We start from the raw sequence: 9702 nt of genomic DNA, 5'->3' as shown, positions 1-9702 counted from the left end.
AGGTGGCTTCCTTTTGGTTCTCCGCCGCGAAACCTCAAAAAAAAAAAACCCATCAGGCAGATGCGCCTCTTTCTCTGTAACCCCACTTCGCAAGCAAAGACCTTTTAACGCGCCTCCTTCAATGCCAAGAGCTGGAGGCCGGAGACAGACACCACCCGAGTTCCCGCGCGGCTGCCATTGGCCCCGGCCGAGGGTGGGGTCGGGAGGCGCCTCTCCCGGAGGCTGAACCGCCGGCGTTGCATCACTCGCTTGCGCAGGCCTCCCACACCGCGCGGCTGTCAGAGGGAAGGAAAGGGAAGGAAGGAGGCTCGTTCGGAGCGGCCAACACCATTGGGCCCGGGAGCGAAAGGAGGCGGGTCGCCAAGCTCTCCTCATAGGGCAGGAGAGCCGCGGGTGAAGGGCTGCGTCTTTGGCCGGCCGACAACAGAGCTGGAAGATTTTGCCAGGGACCTTCAGTCCAACCGTCGCTCCGCCGGGAAGGGGAAAAAAAAAAAAAAAAAGCCGAAGGATCCCAACGGGAGAGGCTGCGCCTGCTGCGTAATTACGCATCGCTTCTCCAAGAGTGGCGCTTAAGTGCCAGGTACTATTGTAGAAGCCGCGCGCTTTCCATTCATCCTGGGCGAGGCCGCGGGTCTCTTGCTCGCTCGGTGGAGGTGGAAGGTGAGTAGTGGCGGGTTTCGGAGTAATTAGGAGTGGGGGGGGGTTCCTAAGCTTCCCCCCCACCCCCGGTTCTAGGGGAGAGGGATGCTCTGCCGGGGTTAGAGAACCGTAGGTGCTGCTCCCTCTTCCCCGATCGTTCTAAAGGAGCTTTGCCCTTCTGCTCTGTGTCGCCTCGTGGTTACTACGCGGATACGCCTTTAGTTGCCTTTAATTGCATCAGCGCCGCCGCCGCCTTAATTGGCCTCTCGGAGCAAATTGCTGCATAGGTGGAAGGGAATGCATGATGCATGAGTGGAAGGTTGCCTCTCCGCTGAAAAATGCTCCTGCCTATCGACGCGCAAGCATTGCCGAGTTACAATTTTGGGGCAGTGGGGTGGGGGGGCAGATTCGAGGGGCCACCTGCACTTCTCCTCTGGTTCTTGCAGTGGTGTCGAAACTTCCAAGAAATACGCGGAGGGCTTTTTTTTCCCCGTTAAGCGTCAGGAGGGTTGATTTTTTTTTCCTAGCAGTTTGAAGTAGTTTTTTTTTAAACATTAAAATGCATGTCATACTTATTCAGGGCTCCAAATTGCGCGCGACTTGAAGAGGATTGGAATTTCATGAATTGAAATTCGGTCTTGCAAAAGAGACGCTACTTCTGAACGTGGGAGGGTTCCTTTTTTTTTTTCCTGTCGGGCAAGCAAGACATGAATGAGTTACCGTGTAACCGGATAAAGATCATTTGTAAACTCCGTGTAAATTGCCTCCCCCCCCACTCTCTCTCTCTCCGCTGCCTTTTTAACGCGAGCCGCCCCATGAAGTTCAACGGGACTTCCTTCCCGCTGCCTAAACGGCCTTTTGCAACCTGGCGCCCTCCAGATGGAAACCTCATCTCCCACAATTCCCACTTTGGGGAGGGGGGGGGGAGTTGTGAAGTTGCCCTTCACAAAAGACATCTGGCGAGTGTAAAATTGTACGTGGCGCTGCATTTCAGCTATATAACACAATGGATGCTTTTGTTCCCTGTTTTTATATTTTGACTGTCCAGAGTCGCATAGTGTGAGATAGGCGCGGCTATATAATTTTTTTTTGCGTGAATTTCATTTATATGCCGCCCTTCTCCGGAGACTCAGGGCGGCTTACAATGCGTTAAGCAATAGCCTTAATACTTTTGTATATATTTTTTTACAAAGTCAGCTTATTGCCCCCACAAACTGGGTCCTCAATTTACCTACTTTAGAAAGGATGGAAGGCTGAGTCAACCCTGAGCCTGGCAAGATTCGAACTTACTAATTGCAGACAGCTGGAGTTAAATTACAATGCAATAGTCTGGCTGAGCTATCCAGGCTCCTGGATGAATCGCAATCTACTGGGTTAATTTTGTCACTGGGCATCCGAGCTTCCTGTGAATTCTTCGCGATTCTTGTTTTCAAGCCCGCTGTGGCTTGGCTGAAGTCCAGGGATTGGGAGCGGCGACGCCGCCTTGATTTTTTTCTGTTGCGCTGCGTGGATTTCTAAGGTTTTGGAACGCGCCGCCTAGCGAGGCACGAGTGGCAGCCTGGGAAAGGCGAGCAGGACGGTGCGGCGTCTCTGTTGCCAAGCGAGGCGCTGGGATGCGAGTGGGAGACGGCTCCGGTTATTTCTGGAGAATGCGGAAGACGCCCAGCTCGCTTCGCTCCGAAGTGGAGGGCCGAGCAATGGAGGCTTTGCAGCCAGACCCTGGAAGGCGGTGGCCAGTCCGGGAAGGCTGGGCTCCCGGGCTTCTTGCGCTGATGCTGGTTGCGTGGCTTTTCTCTCAGAGGCGCGGCTGGGTGCTTCATCTTTCTCTTTTGACACGCGAGGAGGAGCCTGGCTCTGGTCGTCGGGACGCGTGGCTGCAGTTCGCGGGGTTCCACTTCGTTTTTTAACCCAGCGTTGTGAACCCGGACGAGGATCTCTTAATCATGTGACGTCGAAATATGGAGTTAACTTGAATTGCGCCCTGTTCAAATTAATTAGAATAACAGAGGTGGAAGGGACCCTTGGAGGTCTTCTAGTCCAACCTCCTGCTCAGGCAGGAGACCCTATAACCGTGATGGCAAACCTATGGTACGCGTGCCACAAGTGGCACACCGAACCATATTGGTGGGCACATGAGCATTGCCCTATCTTAGCTCCAGCACGCATGCGTACGCTGGCCAGCTGATTTTTGGGCCTTCTGGGCCCAGGGGAAATCAGCAAATGGGCTGTTTCCGGCCTCGGGGGAGGTGGGGAAGGCTGTTTTTGACCTCCCCAGGCTCCTAGAAAGCCTCTGGAACCTGAGGAGGGCAAAAAAATGGCCCCACCGGGCCATCATATGCCAAAAGTGGGGGGACCATGGGGGGGTTGTGCACGCATGCGTGGCTGCAGAGCGCATAGAATTATGGATGTCGGCACACACACATGCGACCACCCCGCACTCCCCCAGGTTTTGGCACGCGATGGCAAAAAGGTTAGCCATCACTGCCCTGTAACATTTTAGAATAACACAATAACAGAGTTGGAAGGGACCTTGGAGGTCTTCTAGTCCAACCAGAACCTCCTGTTCAAGCAGGAGACCCTATACGATTCCAGACAAATGGTTGTCCAGTCTCTTCTTAGAAACCTTCAGTGATAACAGCACTCACCACTTCTACGGGGTGGTGGTGGTGTCGTCTGCAATCTGGTTTTGGATCTGTTGCTGATAATATTGGTCCCCTCTATTAGTTAATACAAGGATGTCCCAAAGGTACTTTTTCAGGAGGCAACTGGACTTCTTGTTTTTTTCTTTTCTTTTGAAGGCGTTTCGCTTCTCATCCAAGAAGCTTCTTCAGCTCTGACAGGATAGTGGGGAATCTGTAAGAGCTGAAGGAACTTCTTGGATGAGAAGCGAAATGTCTTCAAAAGAAAAAACAAAACAAGAAAGTCCAGTTGCCTCCTGAAAAAACACCTTTGGGACAACCGTGACCTGGATGACTGAGAATCTTTACAGATTGGGAAAGGTGGCTTAATAGCCAGAAGTTCAAATTAGACTTAGAATATCTTTATTGTCACTTTGAATGTACACTAATCTGCATATGTTAAAATGTAATTTTGTTGCATAAAGTTCTCAGAGGGTCACCAACTCCAATACATAGATAGATAGATAGTTGATATGCATGACTAAATAAATAAATAAATACAAAATTAAGCATATAACCGCAAACCCACATATACGACACATTATATGACACACAAAGTTTTGGTTTTGTTCATTGAGGGGCGAAGATCTGCATGGTTTTTGGAGAGTTAAGTTCAGGGATGAAATCCAGCAGGTTCTGACAGATTCTGGAGAACCGGTAGGGGAAATTTAGAGTAGTTCGGAGAACTGGCAAATATCACCTCTGACTGGCTGGGGAGTGGGGTGGGAATGAAGATTTTGCAATATCCTTCCCCCAGGAGTGGGGAGGGAATGAGGATTTTGCAGTATCCTTCCCCTGGAGTGGGGTGGGAATGAGATATTGCAGTATCCTTCCCCTGCCACGCTAACCAAGCCATGCCCACCAAGCCACACCATGTCCACAGAACTGGTAGTAAAAAAATTTGGATTTCACCACTGGTTAAGTTGCATTATGTTCAGTAATTGTGGGTGGTTAGATATCCTCTGATTTGTAGGTATGTACGCCACACTAGGCAGTTTTCTTTGACAAGATATTTCAGACTGGTTTGCCATTCCTTCCTTCCTGGCATTGAGAGGGTGTGGCTGGTCCAAAGTCATCCTGTTGACTTTGCTCCTAAAGTGGGACTATGACTCATCTGGTTTCTAACTTGATAACTTAATCCTTACACTACACCAAACTGGCCTACCCTCTGTAGAATATCATTATTCCTTTCTTAACAGCTTTTACATTCTTCCTCAAAATCCTGGAAGCTAAACAGTTTAGGACTTGGTTAATCCTTGCTTGGAGATCATTGGGAAGTTGCAGAAATATCCCAGAAGTTGTCTTAGTTTTGACCTGACTTACATTTTTTTGATATGGACATGTCCCAATTAAAAAATAAAAATGAAAACATGGACTGTATCATAGTTTAAAGCTCCTGGAATTATTGATGTTTTATTTAAATTAATAATTGAATCTCGGTGGTTGCATGACCTATTTAGATGCCAATACGCTAAATATTTATTTATTTATTCATTTATTTTATTTTTGCGATTTATATGCCGCCATTCTCCCGAAGGACTCAAAGAAATTAACTGGAAATACGGTGCTGGTATCTATTGTGTTTTACAATCAAAAACTTTATTTGGCCAAGTGTGCTTAGACATGCAAGGAATTTGTCTCCGGTGCAGAATCTGTCAGTGTATAGGCAAAGCAACATTATTATCATGAATAGTAAAGAAGGATAATACTACAACAATTTTACCTTACATAGATATTAGATAGTTACTGTGAGAATTAGGTGTTCAGCAGAGTGATGGCACAAAGGGAAAAAACTGTCCATGTGTCTTAGTTGATTTGGCATGCAAGTAACCTCTCGGAGGAGGTTTCAAAGTATTTCTAGCAGGACTACCAGATTCTGTAACAGCTTTGTTTCAGTGGTGGGTTTCAACCAGTGTTACCACCGGTTTGCTTCATGAAAGCGCTTTGCGCATGCGCATTGCATTTCTGAACAGCTGAGGTGAGGCAATCCGCTCTGCCGTGCCTTTCAGCTGGGCTAAAAACAACCAAATATAGGGAAGTATAATGCAGGGGCAGGCGGCAGGGCCCAGCTGACAGTCGGAGCGAACCGGTTGGCTCTCAGCTCACCATTGCCGCTACCAGCTCTCCAGAACTGGGGCGAACCGGTAGAAACCCACAACTGCTTTGTTCCCTATGCCATCCATTTGGCAAAGTCGCAAGATTCATTTCTCTCGCCATTTACATGTATACATCCGAACTAGAGTTTGCTGTTTCTCGGTGTCATATAATATATGTGGGTATATGCATAATTTAATATTTATTTATTTTGTCCTGTTTATATAGTGTATATTAGAGGTGGAGACCCTTTAAGAGCTGTATGCAATGAAATTTCATTTTAATGTATGCCCCTTAGTGTACATTCAAAGTGACAAAGTGACAAAGTTGTTCTAAGTTTAATTACTAAAATATAGTTGTGATTGTCTAAATGCAGAGTGAGCTAAAAAAAAGGGAATTCCTTAAACTTTTACTGATTACCACATACCAGGATGAATAGAAATATCCCTTTGATGGTGACTAACAATCTCCCCAGCCCTTCACACAAATCCTACACTATTATTTGGCTAGTGGTGTTATTTTGATTCAAGATTAGATATTGTCAAAGCCACTGTACAGATCCCAAGTTCTAGGCATGTGAAATTCTGAACAATAGTTGCAAGCAGATTCTCAAAGTACTGAGTCACACGCTATAACCAGCTTATTTGCATTCCAGTCTTTGAAATCGGCAGAAGGCAATTGTATCTCTGAATTGCATGACTTGTAAATAGATTATATGAAATAAGAAAGCTGTATTTCTCCATCACTTATGTCTTTGGAAATTTTCAAAACAATTAAGTTTGAAGGGAATGGACAATGAAGCAAAGAAACAATTTTGTGCTTTTTTTTTTTTAAACTTAGAAGTACAGATTTTCTCTTTAATATAGGAACTATTCCCCTTTCTCCCACCCATTTTTTGCCAAGACCAGGGTGGATAAAAATCAATGATTTTTTTTAAAAAATAAAAAAAATCAGATTTTTTTTTTATTTAAATCGGATTTTTTTGATTTTTATCGAATTTATTTTAATAAAAAACTTTTGGGGTAAAAATCTATCGTAAGATAGTTTTCTATTTAAGATACATAAATAATTTAGTTTATTCAGCATGAAATGGAGCTTAGTTATGTAGCATGAGGCTGTGTATTCTGCAACACTGGGACTATAGGTGAGTCAACAGTGGGTCAAAGGAGTAGCAGAGATGACAGTTGCTCTTTAAAAATTATGATTTAAATCGAGTTGATTTAAATCAAGCCTTTTTACTAGTGATTTAAATCATGATTTAAATTGTGATTTAAATCAACTCGATTTAAATCAAATCCACCCTGGCCAAGACTGAGATGTTTCTGATCCTGAGAAGTTTTTTTCCATTGTGTTTTAGAGCAGTGATTTTCAACCTGTAGTCTGCAGACCCCTGGGGGGGGGGAGCTGCACGGACCCTCTGTCACGGAGTCCGTGAAAGCTTGAATGTTATGGTTTAAATCTTGAGTTACCGTATTTTTTGGACTATAAAACTGGAGTATAAGACACACCTAGATTTCAAAGAGGAAAACCAGGAAAAAAAAGTTTTTGGCCTCTGCACGTCCGGTTTTTGCCCTCCCCGGCCCCCAGGAGCACTCTGCAGGCCTCCCAAACCCTCTGCATGTCCCGTTTTTGCCAAAAACGTACCTATTTTTGGCCTCCCGAACCACCCACATGTCCCATTTTTGCTCTCCACAGCTTCCAGGAGCACTCTGCAGGTCTCCCAAACCCTTCACACATCCCGTTTTTGGCGAAAACAGGACACGCGGATGGGTTCAGGACGTGTAGGGGAGGTTCTGGAGGCCAAAAATAGGACCGTATTCGGCCTATAAAATGCACAGACATTTCCACCCACTTTTCTGGGGGAAAACGGTGTGTCTTATAGGCCGAAAAATATGATAATTCTTGGTGGTCCGTGCCCATGGTCTGTGGCCACTGAAGGTATTTAAAGGGGCTCTGCGCCGGTGAAGAAAAAGTTGAGAACCACTGTTTAGAGTATGTAGATATATTCCCAAAGAATTTCCATTAGTCATGCTTGATAGAATTTGGCAAGCAAGGTCACTGTTCTGATTTCCTCACCTTCCTCTTGTATAACTTTTAAAAAAAACTTCCACTGAACTTATTTTAACTCTTTAGGTGCTGGGCTGCTCCCTTAAGTTTCTCTTGAGTGGTGACTGGAAGATTCTACTCTCAAGGCAGAAATGCCACAGATTACTCAATGTTTGATCTGCCATTGTAAGAATATTTGTTTTTATTTTACTACCCAAGCTGAGGTTAAAGTACTCTCATTACTCTAAATTCTCAGTAACAGCATTGACCTCAGGTTGACCCTCAGGGATAAAGATAACTTATATTATTTCTTTCTTGGCCTTGTAGAGGAACACAAAAATCATTATGAGACTGTCTACCGTATAGATTTAGAAAACTGTTACAGGGAAAGTAGAGGTCTCTGATTTTCTTTTCACAACAGTCCTGATGATTTATACATACACACATAAAAATATAAGGACCAGTTTGGTCTAATAATTAAGACAATGGGTTAGGAGCCTTAGGCACAAAAGCTAACTTGGATGGCTTTGAGACAGTCCATTCTCTCTCTACTGTTTGAAGAAGGAAATAGCATTTTCTTTCCGAAAACGTCTTCTCCCTTAATTGGATTGGCTTGTATATAAAAATAAATCTCTCTCACACACAAAAACCAGCTAAATATATTGCAAATGAGTAATTTTGCAGGTTCTTTAGAGCCTTTTCTACACGGCTGAGCTGGCAGAAGACTTAACCGGTAGCATCCATCCATATTTTTATAGCTTCTGTTCTGACTTGCTGCCAAATAGCCAGTGTCCTGATTTCAAGTGTGCAGGAAGTGTGAAGGAAAGCTCTTCATGAAAGTTGATGGCTTTACTATCCTTAACCTTTCTCTGTACATCACCACCTGGTGTGAAACAAATCTGCCAATCACCACAACATTGCTGGGGCTGGCAGCTGGCATTGACAGATGACTGGACCTGAGCATCTAGCTATCTGTTAAAACTCTTCCTAGGCCTGTGGAACAAGTAATCCTTTGAGGGTGGATGGGGTAGAGAAGATTACTACAGGCCTTGGAAGAGTTTTATCAGATAGCTCTGCTTTACATGTTGTCCTCAGTTGTTGTCGGCCACAACTGAGGCCAGAACTTCCATTGCTAAGCAAGGTGATGGTAAAGTGAAATTTTACGATTTTTTTTTAAAATTTGATTTATATGCCGCCCTTCTCTGGAGACTCAGGGCGGCTTACAATGCGTTAAGCAATAGCCTTCATACTTTTGTATATTTATACAAAGTCAGCTTATTGCCCCCACAAACTGGGTCCTCAATTTACCTACCTTAGAAAGGATGGAAGGCTGAGTCAACCTTGAGCCTGGTGAGATTCGAACTTACAGTAATTGCAGACAGCTGGTGTTAATCACAATGCTATCAGTCTGCTGAGCCACCAGGCCCATTTTGCCATGTTTTTTAAGCAAAATCACTTGCCGTTATTAATCTCATGGTTGTGAAGCGAATATGGCTTCCCCCATTGTCTTTGCTTATTGAAAGCCGGCTGGGAACGTCGCAAATGGCAATCAAGATGACCCAGGGACACTGCACTCCTGGTTTGTTTGTTTGGTCATGTCATAATTAAAACAAGGCATTTTATGTCGTGTAAAATATAAAATACAAGATTAAAATAATGTACCAATTAAACAGATTTTGCCCAGAATTCATGCCAATTGCACAATTGATTGTGCAGCTATCAGGATGCTATTATGATTGTAAATGTGAATACTGGTTGCCAGTCACTAGTTCCAATGCCGTTGTAACTTTGAATGGTCTCTAAATGAATGATTATAAGTCGAGGATTACTTGTACTGGACAGTTCCCCCAATCTTTATTCTTAACGGTTGAGTAGGCTTTTTTCTTAACTGACTCCATGTGCAAAATAAGGTAGAAGAACCATGGAACGAGGTGGGAATCTTCCAGTAAAGCTGCCCACTTCTACCCAACAGCTTGAAGGCCTCATGCGGACTTGAGCCTTAGACCACTTGCTCTTTATTCATTGAATCTGTCAGATATAAATGCCTTATTCTCCAATGTGTAAATAGTGTACAGACAGGGTATCAGGGGTTAACTTATTCTTCACTTCTTAATGTATTCATAATTCACCACTCCCACATATAGCTCCACCCATTGTATATATAAGGAGCTACCTACACCATTTCCCTTGCTTCTATCTGTGAATATTCAGTGAATATAGAATGCCTAATGTAAATAAAAGAATA

General features: G+C 44.3%; 1 protein-coding gene across 4 annotated transcripts in view; it reads left to right on the top strand.

Annotated features, from left to right (window-relative positions):
• Positions 1-240: 240 nt before the first annotated feature.
• PPM1K (protein phosphatase, Mg2+/Mn2+ dependent 1K) overlaps positions 241-9702 on the top strand; it is a 37617-nt gene continuing 28155 nt past the window's right edge. Inside the window, exons 1-2 of one of the 4 annotated variants that reach the window (XM_034440464.3) lie at positions 256-660; positions 7545-7643. The gene's annotated coding sequence lies outside the window, so the exon portion shown is untranslated. Of the gene's footprint in view, positions 661-7544; positions 7644-9702 lie in introns of all 4 variants that reach the window. The other 3 variants (XM_034440465.3, XM_034440462.3, XM_034440466.3) reach the window with 3 other exon arrangements.

The sequence above is a fragment of the Pantherophis guttatus genome, chromosome 8 (assembly GCF_059756535.1).
Source record: "Pantherophis guttatus breed Tessera chromosome 8, ASM5975653v1, whole genome shotgun sequence".
NCBI classification, from domain to species: domain Eukaryota; kingdom Metazoa; phylum Chordata; class Lepidosauria; order Squamata; family Colubridae; genus Pantherophis; species Pantherophis guttatus.
Note: the sequence above shows the minus strand (reverse complement) of the source record. Positions and strands in the feature narration are given on the sequence as shown.